The sequence below is a fragment of the Calidris pugnax genome, unplaced genomic scaffold (genome assembly GCF_001431845.1).
Source record: "Calidris pugnax isolate Ruff unplaced genomic scaffold, ASM143184v1 scaffold5, whole genome shotgun sequence".
Taxonomy (NCBI): Eukaryota; Metazoa; Chordata; class Aves; order Charadriiformes; family Scolopacidae; genus Calidris; species Calidris pugnax.
This window is the reverse complement of record NW_015090814.1, coordinates 2,106,209-2,122,657: the sequence shown is the minus strand read 5'-3', so window position 1 is coordinate 2,122,657 and position 16,449 is coordinate 2,106,209.

The following is a 16,449-nucleotide window of genomic DNA, read 5'->3' as shown; positions in this document are numbered from 1 at the left end:
CTGATATTTCGTGAGAATAACAAACCCAAACCATGCCAAGCACACTTAAAAGGAAGACTTATGACAATATATAATTTAAATAATTAACCTAATATGTAAGTAGATTGGATTTTCTTTTCAGCCATACAAATAAGCCGTTTTCAAGCTGATGTGGTGCTCTTGACTATGGGGGTCAATGGAGACCTGCCAAGGCTGATTTTTCCAAAGACATCAAGACTCTTATAAGTCATTATCAAGTGGAATTGAAATAAATCTGTGTGTAAATCTCTGTTTAAAGAGGGCTAGAAAAGGATATTAAGGATTTTGATCTTTATCCCTGTAGAAGTGGATGACATATATAAAAATGGATTTGCGCGCCTGTCTTTGCAGCTAAGCTTAAATATCATTTGCTATCTGAAAACTGTATTCACTAGCAAAATCCAGACAGCACTCACGTATAGTCAGATATGGGATAAACTATTTTCTTTCTAGAGGCACCTAAGAGACTCAGGGGACAGGTTTTATTAGACAGTGATGCAGATGGGGGATCTCTTTACATTTGTAGATGCTTCAGCATTTTTATTATTTTTTTAATGCCTAGTTCTCAAAAACAACCTGAAAAATTTAAAATCTTAATTTATGCGAGACAGATTTCACCAGAACATAGATATTTTTGCTGTCTAGATGTGGAAAAAATTATACTTGGTAGTAAGAGATTTGGGTTGGGGATAGGTTAGTAAAAGATCTTCTAAAAAGCTTAATCGAAATCTGGTGGCAGCTGTTATCTTTGTAGTGTGTCAGTGGAGAACCAGGGGAAAGATTTATCTTGACATATGTTTGCCTATATATCAGTGGATTCAGGTGAGGTAATTTAAAAAAAAGAGGACCTGAGAGACATGCTGAGGAGAATACACACTGCCTCTTCCTAGTCTTTTATATCTCTGCAAAATGGACAACCCTAAATAGTCGTGTCTACTCGAGTCCAGCCGGAAAGGTGTGGGAAGTAAATCCGTGCTATGTGTGGGACCACTGTAGGCTGCTTCTAATGAGAGCCAGGACGTGGGAGCCTTATTGTAATTCTGTGAGTTAGGGATTGAAAACTATGTGCTACAGCAAAGCTAGGCAGGGATTTTCTTTTTCCTGCTCATAAGGACTCTTTTTACTGCTAAGCCATGACACAGTAACCTAGCCACAGTGGCAGTGTTCATGCCAGGCTGGATGGGGCTTTGAGCAACCTGGTCTAGTGGGAGGTGTCCCAATGGCAGGGGGTTGGAATTGGGTGATCTTTAAGGTCCCTTCCAGCCCAAACCATTCTATGATTCTATGATAAGGTGGCATTTATCCCCAACTTCTAGGGCAGAGCAGAAGCTGGCACACGGGGAGCTCAAGTTCATTATATTTCTTACATTTGATGAGTCCTTAAATTTCCTCCTCGTCTCTTGGTGGGTCAGGATTTTTGGAGTGGACTCCAAGTGTCCCTGTGGATTCTTTTTTTTTTTCTTTCTTAGTAGGTAAAAACACCATTTCAAAGGAGAAGGTTGTGCTGAATGGCCTGAGCTGCTGGGCACGAGGGTCCCTTCTGCCAGGGACCAGCAGCAGGACAATGAGGAAAGCCTAGGTGGGGGAGACGGGGGCTGGCCTCTGCCTGCCCCCCATTGTCTACCTGGGCTATGATCTAAGGGTCTGAAGCTCAAGGCTGCACTCACCTAGTGGCACCCTGCGATGCTCGTTGTCTTCACCATCCCTCCTGGGTGTGACTTCCTTGGCTACGCTGGCTCAAGGCTGCACTCACCTAGTGGCACCCCACGCTGCTGCTCGTTGTCTTCTCCATCCCTCCAGGGTGTGAATTCCCTGGCAGCACCGCCAGGCATTCCCCACTGACTGTTTCAGCTGGGTGGGACTTCTGGTTGAGCTAGCACTAACTCCCTGACATATTTCTGACTGGAGATATGCTCAATCCCGAGGGGAATGTACCTCCAAGAGCAGCTGTTTGCTGCTCGTCCTACCCCCTGCACCAGCTGCACATCTCCGGAGCACCAGACACACTCAGGAGCTTTCAGGGTGTCTACGCAGTGGACTGAAACAACACAGTACTCAACCTTTTTCCTGCTCTGTTTGAACAAGGCTGCTATTTATTTCTTAGGCCTGCGCCAGACATATGAGGACAGGGCACGCTTACAATTTTGAGCCCTTCTGGGAGGGTTTGTGGTCCTTCATGGTGCTCCTTCCCTGTGCTTCTTCATGGTGACACTTGGCTTTTGCATGGGAAGTGTCCTAGAGGTAAGAGTGAAATGCCAGCTGTAAGGGGGCTCCTAGACCTTCTCAAAACTCTCTTGATGACAAGGCCATGAGAATTATTCCAGCCCATAGAAACCCTGCTTATGCATGTGATGCCCACACCAAGGTCCTGGTCCTCTGAGCAGGGGAGGTGCTTGGAAGCACACTGTGTATTGTGGCCAGTGTTTGCACACAGGTAACCTCTCTGTGGAAAAAAAAAAAAAAAAGAGGCTCTGGGATGGTGAGGTAGAGAAGCTAAAAGCCCTGAATCTCACCTAGACAGAGCCAGCTCACTCCAGGAAACTGCCCATGTGCCAGGGCCTTGCTGAGCCCAGCCCAGCTCTGAAGGTCTACCTACTCTTCTCCACCGAGCAGCAGGACCAGTCCAAACCCAAACAATTCACAGGATCTCAATTCAGTGGGAATTGTATCTGTAGATTCAAAAGTTAGCTCTGTGAATATTTTTGGGGAACCATGTTGGAACTTTTTTTCCTACTTTATTTATCACAAATTTGTAATCAAAAGACTTCAGAAGTGGGTAGGTATTTAGATTTGTTTGTTTGCTTGTTTGTCTCCAAGGAATAAAATGAAGAATTCCAATAATCCAAAACCATCTGAGATTTGGGACGGAATGGTTCTTTGCTGGGAAGAACTTCTGCTTGTGACATATTTTTATTTTCTGATAGAATCCAGCTGTTGAGAAACGGCCACAGGCTCTAGGTTTAGAGGCACTGAGTCTGCAAGAATGGGATCCTCACCAGGCTTTTGATTCTGGACCCTGAGAGCAAAACATAGCTGATTTATCAGAAATTTCTAGAAAAGTCAGCTAATTATTTGCAGCTAACTACAGATTTTGGTGGCATAAATGTCCCACAGATCGGACTGACTGAAGAGAACAGGCGAATAGTGTCCAAATTATTACTTTCCATATTTCAAATAAGAGTAGAACATTTCTGTAAGGCAAAGGAAAGTGATAGCTGAAAGTGTGATGAGAATTTGAAGGAGAAATTAAAAAAAAAACTGAGTGGGAGATTTTTTTTAAGATAACAGTAAATAAAAAAACAAAGTATATATTATTGAACAGACCCATAGTATTTTTAACTGAGAGTGAATTAATTCACTGAATAAAAACATTGCCTTTTCTAAGCAAATTCCGATGCACGGTTTTCACAGAACTTGGCAAAATTTCTGTCAGATCTTTAATTAGACCTTGTGCTGGGAAGAAGCTGACTGTGACTTTAGGGGTCAAGATGAAGCATCTTATTTTTAAGAGGGAGAACTAGTGGGTCATTGAACTGCTGGGTAAATGTTCAGAAAGCAGGAGTATTTGACCGCCTGTCAAATTTCCATTTGGATCTAGGAGTAGATCAGAAAAATTCTATGAGCCTGGATGGAAAATCATCAAAATTTGTTGCAAACTTAAGGGAAGTAACTGAGAGTTCTTCTGGTGATCACACTGATCTGACCAAAATTCTGCAAGGGCTTTCAGTCTGTACTTTGACTTTTTTCGTGTCAGAGAAAAGTACTGGCACAAATAACGGAATGGAGGAAAACCAAATCCGAAGGTTTGAAAATTGTTTATTTTCCCACAAGTATTAGGAGAAGCAGCCAAATGAATACACTGGAGGATTATTTTTTCTCTTTTCATACTGCATTAACTTTCAGTCAGAGCTATGTAGGCTTATTTCTAGCTCAGGAGCTGGACCTGCTTTTGCCTCCTCTAACACTGTCATTAAACAGTAACACTATCTGGCAGCAACAAACAGCACAAAATAAGTCTAAGATTATCCAACAGCACACACAGCTGAGAACATTCAAAACCAGCTGGCAAATGTTTGGAGTTACTCCAGATTCTCATAGTTGTCTTCCTTAATGCAGACAAAGGTAACAAATGTGTAAGAGGGGCCAAACATTCCTGGTTTGCTCCCAACCTGTGCTTTAGCCATCAAACTGATTATCGCGTGATCTTTGCTAATGAGGGCACAGTGCCATTTCCTTTCCTTAAATCCCTCAAATTTTGTTGAATTTCGGCAAGTAATAGAACAAAGTTTTTTTAAAAAACAGCATCCACTAGCACAGCGTGTGACAGAAAGGCAACATTCTTCCTACATATCTTACCACAGCCTTGCAAAGTGGTTATGTTGTGCATGACTTTTCTTCATTCTGCTCAAAGGACCACGCAAAAACAGTCCTCCAAAACCTGAAGTCTTGGCTCATTGCCATCAAAAAAGAAAAAAAATCCAGACTCGGGAAACAAGTCCTTAAGGAAAGGACTTGTCTCTTTCATACAGCTCTTGCAGGAGAAGGAAAGACTTCGGACAGGCATTGCCTGACATTAAAACCTACTTGTCTGCCTAGTGGTAAATCTGTGCTTGATACACAGATAGGGATGTCCCCGCACTTGCCTTTCACTTGAGACTGTTCATTGCTTGTAGCTGAAATTCAGACCGGCAAATGGAAGAGAAGCTTGATTGCCCTGAACACACCAAGCTGAGGCTCCAGTCCCATTGTGCTGCTGGCAGCAGTTGGCTGCTCCACGTGGCACTGGTAAAAGAAAAATTGTGAATGTGGCATTATTATGTATTTCTACTATTTCTCCTTGTTCTGTTTGCCCTCAAAGAGGACTCATGCTTTTGAGATCAAGCACAGCTGCTTCTCCCAGGTGCACAACGTTAACACCATGGTGGACATCCTCCCAGCCCTACCAAGTTTATCCCACCGAATTGGGAGCTGTAGGAATCACTTCCTGCTGAGGTTATCAGGTATTGTGAGCTCCTGCCATTCAGCCAGACAGTATATTTTCTCTGTGAGTAGCTCCACGTGTACAGTAGTTATGTGATCAGAGGGCTGGGGCACTTCTGCTATGAGGACAGGCTGAGAGAGTTGGGGTTGTTCAGCCTGGAGAAGAGAAGGCTCCAGGGAGACCCTCTAGCCCCTTCCAGTCCCTAAAGGGGCTACAGGAGAGATGGGGAGGGACTCCTGATCAGGGAGTGGAGCCATAGGACAAGGGGTAACAGTTTTAAACTGGAAGAGGGGAGATTTAGGTTAGATATTAGGAAGAAATATTTCACTATAAGGGTGGTGAGACACTGGAAGAGGTTGCCCAGAGAAGCTGTGGCTGCCCCATCCCTGGAGGGGTTCAAGGCCAGGCTGGCTGGGGCTTGGAGCAACCTGGTCTGGTGGGAGGTGTCCCTGCCCAGGGCAGGGGGGTTGGAACAGGATGATCTTACGATCCCTTCCAACTCGAACCATTCTATGATTCTGTGATAATTTTCTGTCTAAGCTCCACAGTGAGATGTTGTTAGTAAGTGTAGGTGAAGTCTTGCAGCTCTTGATCTCAGCACTTTAAGGAGCAGAGGTGAAATGTTCCCCGGTCAGGGCGGTCTTGCTGGTCCAGAAAGAAGTGTCCTATTCAGCATGGCTGAAGGACCTTTGTGGAGACCATTTGTGCCCCTTTCTGAAGGCTATCTGGACAGAAGCCACTGAATCCTAGGGGAGTGGGGGTTAACACCCCACTAGAAATGATGGTGGAAAAAAGGGAGGGCTTCTAATTTTGATGTGTGCTTTCTCTGGGCTCTTGGTGTCAGGAGCCCTGTCTTAGCATCTTCACAAAATCTCTGAGAGGAACAGTCTATTGCAAGACAGAGGAAAAGATATGTTGTTGCTTAATATTCATTGTATGGCAGAACCCAAGAGCCTAAATCAGCCTCAGGACTCCCTTGTGCTAACCTTTATTCAAATGCTTTTTGTCATTTATCCTATTTACCTTTTAACACGGCTCCTCACTGTTCTTTAGCTTCTTACAACTTTGTTTTCCTTTTTTTTTCCCCCATTTCTTTCTCAGGGGCTTGTCACCTCTTTCTATGTCTTGTTTCTAAGAATCAGTCCAGAAAGCAGAAAAAATATTTAATTTCATGGGCTTCCTAGATTTATTTGGTGACTAAGTTACAAAGAAACTCCCCTGCTAGCAAAAATTTCCTTTGAGGTCTTCCTTTCTTGTAACGGGAACAGTTTGAACCGGCAGCATTTTTTGTTTCTTTTTAAAGTCATTCATTGTCTGAATAAACAATTTTAGCTGGAATTTTTTGCTCGACTCCCTAATGTCTTTGAGAGTACTGGTTGCACAAGTCACCCTGTAACCTAATTAATAACTTATTACTCTGTTTTGCAAACACATCTTCATTCTGACCTTGCAAGCCAGCTATCTCCGTAGTTAGATATACCTGCCAGTTCATGGCAGGTACAAATTGCCCCAAGTCTGAGTGAGGGGTGAGAAGAGAGGGCTAGCTGTAAATTTGGCTGGGACATCCAAGGAAACATCGTTTCCAGGATTTTGTTCCACGGTACAAATGCATGGATTTAGGAAAACCTGAGTGCAGTGGAATGGGTCAGCTTCACTGAGCTGTGATTTGATTATAGCAATAAACTGTCAAGCCTTTGGGAACAAAACTTTTTAAAGTAAGGACTGTTGAAGAAGCAGCTGAGAGTCTGTGATGTCCACTAGACAGCCATGTCTGGGGAGCTGCAGATCCCTGTTTTCACCCTAGAAAAGGAGGTGAAACTGCGGTGCTTCCATCCAGACCTGGTCCCCTCCTGCCCTGGGGTTGGAGTTTGCTGCCCTTTTATGCATTGAGCAAAGAGGGTGAACAGCAGCTCTGGGTGGCAGGGGTCCAGAAGGGACCCAGGCTCTGCAAAAAGTGAGTACCAGAAGGCTGGGAAAGCCCTTGAGATGTTGCTTCACCCAGCGGTGGGTTCTCCATCTGCATCATCCTCCCCCCCTGCATCTTGTCCTGTTCCCCCTGCCCCTCTGTGCATAAACCCCACTACCTGTGCCCCTTCCCATCCAGACCACTGGTTCTAGGCATCTCTCCCACATCGTCAGACAAGAGCCTGTTTCTAAGCTTAAATGACTAATGACAGTGAAAGGGGGGGTTGAGGGGGTGGGGCAGGATCTGGGTTTCAAAACCTAAAGTAAAGCTCTGAGATAAGGGAAGTTGTGGTCACTTGAGCAAATAAACTTTGGTCGACTAAGGAAAGTTCTGGGGAGAACAAATGAATGGATAAATAAACAGATAAAGTGCCCGTGTTTTAAATAAAGAGTCAGCTGCTCCATAAAAACAGGAAGCCTTTAAAATATGAGGAGAAAGAGGCATTTGTTTTCTGCATGCGGAAAGCCAGAGCCTTGCTGAGATGGAGAGAGCAGTTGAGGAGAAAGAGGCATTTGTTTTCTGCATGTGGAAAGCCAGAGCCTTGCCGAGATGAAGAGAGAGCAGAGATTTGACCCTGGGTACTTTCGTTTCCACTCACGGTACAGGGGAACATAGGAGCAGGTTTCTGCCCTAAGGAGAAGCAGGGAGGGAGGGTTTCAGCTCATAGGTTGAGCAAGTCCCTAGGGAGGAAGGATATAGCTGCCTGAGAGGTAGGATGCAGCCTGAATCAAGCCTCAGCATTTCTGAGATTATTCCAGTTTCCCCTCTTGCCACTTGCTTATTATTTTTTCTTAATTAACTTTTCCTGAACTGAAACACTTTTTAGTAGCAGGGCAGGTTATCAACAGCTCTGAGTGATCGGTCTGAAGGAGTATGAAAAAGGAGACGTATCTGCATATATCTGCTTTTGTGTTTCACTGCTCTCTTTCTAGTTCAAGTTCAACATAATTTCTCAGGTTCTTATTCATACAACAGAAGGAGAGCTCTCACATGAAGATTAGTTCAAGTTCAACATAATTTCTCAGGTTCATATTCATACAACAGAAGGAGAGCCCTCGCATGAAGACATTACATTTCATAGGATGAGGGGTAACAGTTTTAAACTGGAAGAGGGGAGATTGAGATGAGATCTCAGAAAGAAATTCTTTGCTGTGAGGGTGGTGAGACACTGGAAGAGGTTGCCCAGAGAAGCTGTGGGTGCCCCATCCCTGGAGGGGTTCAAGGCCAGGCTGGATGGGGCTTGGAGCAACCTGGTCTGGGGGGAGGTGTCCCTGCCCAGGGCAGGGGGTTGGAACCCGATGAATTTTAAGGTCCCTTCCAACCCAAACCATTTTATGACTCTATATTTCAAATATCCTATTGATATAGATTTGATATAGACATATGCCATTTCTGACATGAAACAATACATTTCTTCACTTATTTATTCACAAGAAGAGCAAACAAAACTTGAATATTAAAGTGTATTGCATTGAAAGATCCCAAAGATTCTCTTTAACAACATTCACAAGTGTTTCCCTGCGAATAAAAGTTTATGAAACATGTTTAAATATTTATGCAATGTTAAAAATGAGGCATTAATTGGCAAACAACTTAATTAAAATGCTTTCTCGAGTAATTAGGAGCAAGTACTTTCCTCTCTGCTTTGCATGCCATTTGTCTTGTTCTCTGTTTGATAAAGCCTGCCTGTCAGTCAAACTTTGCTGCAGGTAATTTTTTAGCTCTGTGGGGAAAATCTTCAAAAATTACATCTGAATTTAAAATATTTTGATTATCATTTTTGTCTAACAAATTCTCCTTTTTACTTCATCTTCTATATGTCCCAGTAAAGCAGCATCCTGGGAATTTAGGGCCTGAAGATGAAATTCTGCATCAAGGCATTACTGAATTTCCAAAAACGCTCTCCTGAGAACAAACTGAATCAATCTAGAATCAACAAACAGTGCAGTTAATTAATGAGTACACCATAAGGGAGCTTTTTTAAACAATGTTGACTGCTGCTGCCTCAGGACCAATAGCACCAGAAGTTATTGCTGGTTTCAAAGAAGTGATTCTTAGGGTTCCCCCAAGGCACCTTTTGCTTACATTAGCTATTTACTACAACTTTTCCTCTTATTTGCACCCTAGGGAAACTATACTTATTTGCTAAATTACTTTTTAAGTGATGCTTCTTCCTGCCAGTAGCCTGAGGTATATGAGGGAAGAAGCTACAGCATAAATAATAGCAGAAACTGAGCTGCTTTACAGCAAAGTGGAAGGAAAACCTTTGAGCTGGACACCACCCCAGCAGCGTTTCCAAGCCAAGCTGAACCTGGAGGGCCAGGGAGAACCCCAGGGACCGAGTGTCCACCAGGCTGGCTGCACGCCACCGCTGGACACAGACCCATGGAAGTCCCTCCCCAGAGGGAGCAGCCCTGTAGATCATTTTGGAGAATCAGGACAGGATAACTGAGGAAAAAAAACCCAGATTTCCAGCCACTGTGATCCAGGGAAGCTGAATTGGTCTTAGGAGATTGATGCAAATTTGGACCAGGTGAGATCCTAGAAAGCTAGAACTAGATCATCTTTAAGGACCCTTCCAACCCAAATCATTCTATGATCTTGGCTAACAGACTATATTTCCAACAATAACCAAAATGAGATTAATATTCCAACTACAGCCTTCCATGTTCAAAAAATCCAGACAAAAGCATATTAAAAATGTGACCACATTTTTCTAAGCTGACAGTGCTATACAGTGGTAACGCAGTGATTATTTTTCTTGTGGAAATTTTGGAATTTCCCTTTCGGGCCACTCTGTAGGAGGAGAAAAAATTATCTAATGCAGTAGGCTGTGTTTACCAAACACCCTTCAGAAGATAAGCCGGGTACATTATCATGTTCTTGCAAAATGATGCTTTCTTATTACAGCAATGCGATAAGAGTTTAAAATTATTATTAAGCAGGGCCAAACTATTGCTGGCCTAGGGAAAAGTTGTGTTTGGGTGTAATAAAATTCACATGTTGGATAAATTGCTGAAATTCTTTTTTAAAGACCCTGGCTGGCAATTGTCCTTACCCCAGCCATGCTTTGAGCTCTTTTAACTGTAACAGAGTCTGTCATTCACCCAGTTTAAAGTGTCCCATTAAATGAAAGTGTAGAAATATTAATGTAAACCGGAATAGCAGCATTATATATTCATAAGTCCAAGAGACTGCACAAGCATTGGGGACAGCAATAATCAGTTGGTATTACTGATTGGATCTTGCTTGAAGGTATTTCCAGTCTTCACGTGCTTTTAGTAACATTTACTTATAAATTACCACTACCATAAATATTTCAGTGGGGATTCACTGATGTAATGTAATCCCCAAAAGTAAGCAACGTTTAATGGTCAGGTTTGCTCCTGCTGTAGCATTTTAGCCAGATTTTGGTAGGGCCAAGGAAAGTGCCATCACCTCCAGGATGGGGGTGAAGCTCGAGAAACCTTCATGGGTCTGGAGGGCTTTATCTGCAAAGGGTTCAGGCAGATCAGAAAAAGAAAGGATCCTGTGAAATGCAGCCTTTGCTCCCAGAGAAAGACAGTGAAATCTGCTGCCAGGAGGCCAAGTGCTATCTAAACCCAGGCAGCTAAACTCAGTCATTTAATTCTCTTATGTTTATGTCTGGTTTTGTTAATTTACTGTAAATTCGAAGGGACTTTACAGCACAGGCACTGTGACAGGGTTTGACCCAGGCAACAGCCATCTGCTGGGAGGGAAAGACCTCTTGCCACCGAGGCTTGAGCCTTGTACAGGCGGCAGCTGAGCGTCAGGATGCTGATTCTTTGGAGCTCCTCCTGGCATTGCCACTATTTATTTATTTTTTTGGGGAACCACTTTCCCCAAGCGAGCACTGCTGTGTGGTGCACACCAGAGTGGCTTTGCCCAGGGACTGTGACCAGAGGTGGGGTGTGAGGTGACCCCAGGCTCTGCTCTCAGCATCCCTGTGCTCCTGCAGGTTTGGCTGCTGTGAAAGGTTCACAGAAGTTGCCACTTCCTTAATGTCGTTTTAGGGTCAGTTCTGCTTTCTTCGGTCTTGACATCAAGAAGCAACTTCTGATTGTGGTTTTGATGCTAATAAATTATACCCAAAAACACCAGAGCGGCTTCACCCAGGGACTGTGACCAGAGGTGGGGTGTGAGGTGACCCCAGGCTCTGCTCTCAGCATCCCTGTGCTCCTGCAGGTTTGGCTGCTGTGAAAGGTTCACAGAAGTTGCCACTTCCTTAATGTCGTTTTAGGGTCAGTTCTGCTTTCTTCGGTCTTGACATCAAGAAGCAACTTCTGATTGTGGTTTTGATGCTAATAAATTATGCTCGATAAAAAACATAAAGCAAAAGCCAGAGATGGTTTAAATATGAAAGAAAAATGGAATAAAAGTGGGTAGTGAGATGGGGAAATTGAAGTACCTCCGTTAAAGACAAACAGGAAAATTCCATCAGGTTTGTGCTGTTCCTGGTGATGTTTCTGATTCCAGCCAGCTCTCAGAGCACTTCTGTGAAGCAGCTTGTACACGCTGTTTAAAATTTCTCTGCAATAAAGGTTGTTCCTCCCACCAAACATCAAATACCAAGTTTGTTATACTTAAAGGATATGACTTTGGATTAGGAGTGTTCATACCCTGTTTCTGATTCCAGCCAGCTCTCAGAGCACCTCTGTGAAGCAGCTTGTACACGGTGTTTAAAATTTCTCTGCAATAAAGGTTGCTTCTCCCGCCAAACATCAAATACAAAGTTTGTTATACTTGAAGGACATGACTTTGGATTAGGAGTGTTCATACCAAGCCTTTTTATAAGCAAAATTTTTTGTATCAATTAGCAGCAAAAGCAATTCACACGTGGCATTGAAAAAAACTAATTAATCATTTCATAGCAGTGGGTTTGGAGAGTGCAAACCTGCCAAAGTGAATCAAGGTGATGTAGTGAAGTAAATGTTCTACCATGATTGGTACTCACACTACACATGCAGTTTTTCCTATGGGCCAGCCAACCACCACTACAAGGCATTGGGCTTGATCCTCAACGTGGACATGAAGAAGTCTGTGTTCAATTATCAAATCACTCAAAATTCCTGGTATGTGAAGAAGACTGCTGACAACATGCTTTGTGGCATTGACTATTTGCAGCATGGTTTGTGGCATCACCTGTTGTCCTGTCTAGTCTGTTTATAAATCAACAATCCCACCTCAACATCTCCAGGCTTCTACAATGAACTTGATCTATTTGTGTTCCCAAATCCTTGCCTTTTCTCCCACTGGATGTGGGACCCTGTCACCTCCTTTATAATGGCTATAATAGGTTGGCTTCTTCCAAGGGCTACAAGCTGTGCTTCTGTACTTCTGCCTGGCTGTGGCTTTTGGCCTGTGCTAATTGTAAACCCTTGGAAGAGTATTTATTTTATGTGCAACTTGGCCAGCTGATCCAGGTTGCTTTGTAGTGGATCTGGTGCTCAAAATTACCTGTCGGATCTGGATATACTTCAATATAAAGTCTTGGTAGGACCAAATGATAGCTCTACCTAGATTGCTCTAGCTCTGAAACACTTAGAAAAGCGTGAAGCTCTCCATATCCTCATGGGGAAGCTTTCAGACACAAAAGGGAAAAACCTGGATTTCTGACTCTGCATGTCAGGTACCCAAAAGTTATGTATGATGCTGGATCCAGTGCCAGATCCTGTATAGTTTGATAGTGCTTCACAAATTTCGGAGTGTCTAAGGATTTAGCTCTTGACTGAACCCAAATTCTGGGTCATCTGCAACTTTAGAATTGCCACCCTAGTATGAACTCATTCAGCCGGTTCAAACTCTCTAAAAGTCTTTTAAGAAGTTATCTTTGTACAGCAGGTTTTGTGCCAGATCAAATACTGTCTATGCATGTAGCTGGAATTGCTTGGTAAACCAGGCATCACCTAGTCTCCTCCCAACTGATACAGAGCTACATAAAAATACATGGACAAATTGAAATCTATATTCTGACTAATTTGACAGACAATTGTGAATCCACATTTCGCCTGGATAAAGCTTGTAGTAGCCGTTGATTCATGATACATGAAGATGGTTGGTATGAAGGACTGTGTAACAGTCTCTGACCTGTTGCTGGTGGAGTTTAGAAAAAAACATCTTCACTTTTTCTAATGTCAGTTCCTCTGAATTAGTGGAAGATGATGTTTTGTTTAAGTAGTTAGCTGAACTACCATATTTTAATCACCAATATAAGTGAACATTAATATTGACACACAGCTAGTCTCTAACCAGACCTTAGGAAATTACTGAAAAACCTGAGCTACCAAGCATCATCATTGCCTGGATTCTGGAAGCAGAGTTTAGAAAGTTGGGGATAATGCAGCAACAGAGTATAGGGTTTTTAGGAATATTTTTTTCAGGAAATTAACTACATGTTAATTTCCATGCAGTCCTTTGCTATAATCGCTTGGCAAACAGAGTGTGGGTGGTGCTCTTGTTACTTAAACATTTCCTTGTATTTTTTTTTCCTTGTACAACATCAGAATACTTAAACATTAGAGCTGCAAGAGTTTGAAATACTGTTTGCAAGTCAAACTGTTTCAAAGTAGCCCTGAGGGGAAGGAAAACAAATATTCCCTTAACCTTCATTCTAATTATATCAGTCATTAAAATACAAGGAACAAAGAACAGTGTTTATTAAAATTCCCTTCTGTTGATAGCTCCTCTTTATAGTGTGGTTCATATCAGCAGATGTTTAGTGGAAACATCTTTTCGGAGGGGAAGAAGAGAAAGCTTATGAATTGAGATCAGTTAACAAAATATTTTTAAATATGCAGATGCTCTGTAAAATCTTTTACACTATCTATAGGCAGAGGAGTTATTTTAAGAATACATTTCTGTTACAGTTATCTCTGTGATTGTCCGACTTTGCACAGTCCACTTAAATGTACAATCCTGGTGAAATGACAGTGTTCGATAGCTGCTGACCAAGGTCTAGAACTGGCATTGTATGCTCTTCAAATAAGAAAACAGGAAGAACAGAGGGCTGTTTCCCACTGCAGACCTCATTTCCCTTTACTATGAGAACTCTTGATTCCATAATCATAAATTAAGTAAGTTAATTTCGAGATTATTAATACAACCGCCACCTACTACAAACAACAAAGCCATCTGCTTTTATAGGGATGTTGCAGAGGTCCAGACTTCTGCTCTAGATCGTTTACCACCTTCATAGGTTTTTCCTTCTTTCCTGTGCTGCAAGTTTCAGAGTGGGCTTCAGGGCAGGTGCCAGTTGCAGAGGTCCAGACTTCTGCTCTAGATCATTTACCACCTTCATATGTTTTTTCCTTCTTTCCTGTGCTACAAGTTTCAGAGTGGGGTTCAGGGCAGGTGCTGCTCTCCTGAGTCTGTGGTGGAGGTGACTATTGCACTGGGTTCAAAATATTCACACTGTGCTTTGGAAAGATTGATTTTGGGCTCTCTGGTGATCCCTAGAGATTACCAGAAGAGCAGGAACACTCTGCTTTTAAGCAAAAATTTGCACCTGACTAGATACTTCTCTGCAAATTAAGTGGCTTTTCATGATGGTGACTAGAACAGGCTGTTCATCTCAATGTCTTTATTATAGAAGTTAGATCTGGAACCCTTTATTGGATTCAGTTTTCACTTTTTCCTTCCTAAATGACAGCTTTGCTATATATAATTAAGAGTTTTAAAAATCTGAAGAACTTCAGCATTTACTTGAGAGATGATTTTTATTTGCTTGCACTTTTGCTTTCATAACCCACAGAAATGAAAACTGACTGTCATAAGGCTTTTGAAAACCACTTAAATATTTTTAGGCAATATGTATGTCTGGAAAGATGGAAGTTTGGTATGGTGTACGCTACTAATCTGATATAGATAGTAACAGCTCATTTTTCTTTCTTGGTGTTCCTGCCACATGGCCTCCAACTGATTTACAGGATGATTCTGTTATAAGCAAAAAGAAGCAGCCAGAACAATCAGCGTGGGACTAAGGGACTCTGGCTCTTAGAGAAGTGTTGTGCTGCACATCTCCACTACACCTGTCTACCTTTATAGGGAAAAACATGTTGCTCTTGATGAACATGACGGTGATAGTATATGCTATTGATGTAATCCCTCCTAAGGTGGGGAATTCTAGCACGTAAACCAGGTTACTGAGGCTTGTGTGAAATTCAGGTCACACCTGACAAGGAGACAAAGGAGATGACTTCTGGGAAGCCGCAGATCCCAGCAGTAAAAGGCAGAGCACGAACAAGCTCCTTAAGTTGAGTTCTCGAAGCTCCATGGCATCCAAGTGTCAGCTGGTATCTTGAACTCTGTCATGTTTTGTGGCTGTGAGTATGAAGACCATTCGGAGTGAAAAGAGCACAACAAGAGCAGGAAGAACAGGGCTGATGGTACGAAAACAAACTGTTCAGGGAGCAGGTGGGATGCAATGGGGGCCAAGCACCTTAACCCCACTTCAAGCACGTCTACTGCTCCAGCAGCAGAAGGCAGCTGTAACCAGGTTGGATACAGAGGCAGCTCAGACCTGCTGCAGTGACACGTAGATCCCTTATCACTGGAGTATAGGCTAAAGCTGCCAAAGCATTTCTGTTACACTTAAAAATTCTTTTTAATTCAATAAACAGATTAATTTTTTCCCTCTATTGCACCTATGATATAAAAATAGGTGAGGAATGGGTTGCTAGAAGAGCAGAAATTCTGCTGAGCTACCTGCCATAGAGGTATATCGAGACAGAAATGACCAGAAATTAGTTTCAGTACCTAACCTTCCAGAGTTCTTCAGTAATTTTATCTTATCTCATTTAACAGAATAAGGGAGATTCATTCATTTTTTTCTGTACCTAGTTTTCTTAGCTAAAAGAAAACCAATATCTGAATCTATATTTCTATTTTAAAAATAAAACTAGCAGAGCAGTTAATACTAGTATTATTGGTATCTATTGTGTCTCTATTGGTATCTATTGTATTCTTGCAAGCCTTGCTGAAGGTTCTTTTATTGCCTAGCAAGAGGTAATTCTCCATCCTCCGTGAGTGAGGCCACCAGGAAAATCTGCTGACTTGCAGCAGCCTATTCCATGTTCTGCTGGACCTCATGTCCTTTGCCCCTAAAACCTGTCCCTTGTCTTTTTCTGTAAAAGGAATAGCAGGGAAAGAATTTGGTTCTGACAGATTTTTATTTTACTAAAGCACTCAATTATTACATAATACATGGAACCAAGCGATTATCTTCCAATCATAATCCATAAGAAGTGTTCCAAGTTTCCAAAAATCAAAGTCTGACTGAATGAAAGATAGAAGAAGACTTAGAGAAGAATCTAAAACTAAGGAAAAGGTGTCACGAAGACAAATTACTTGAGGTTATCAATGTACACAACCTGACTTCAGAAACGAGTTCCCACACCTTGTTGAATCAAAGGTAAAGAATTTTTGGTCTTAACAAGCAAGTCTTAGATTCTTTTAGAGTTGAGAC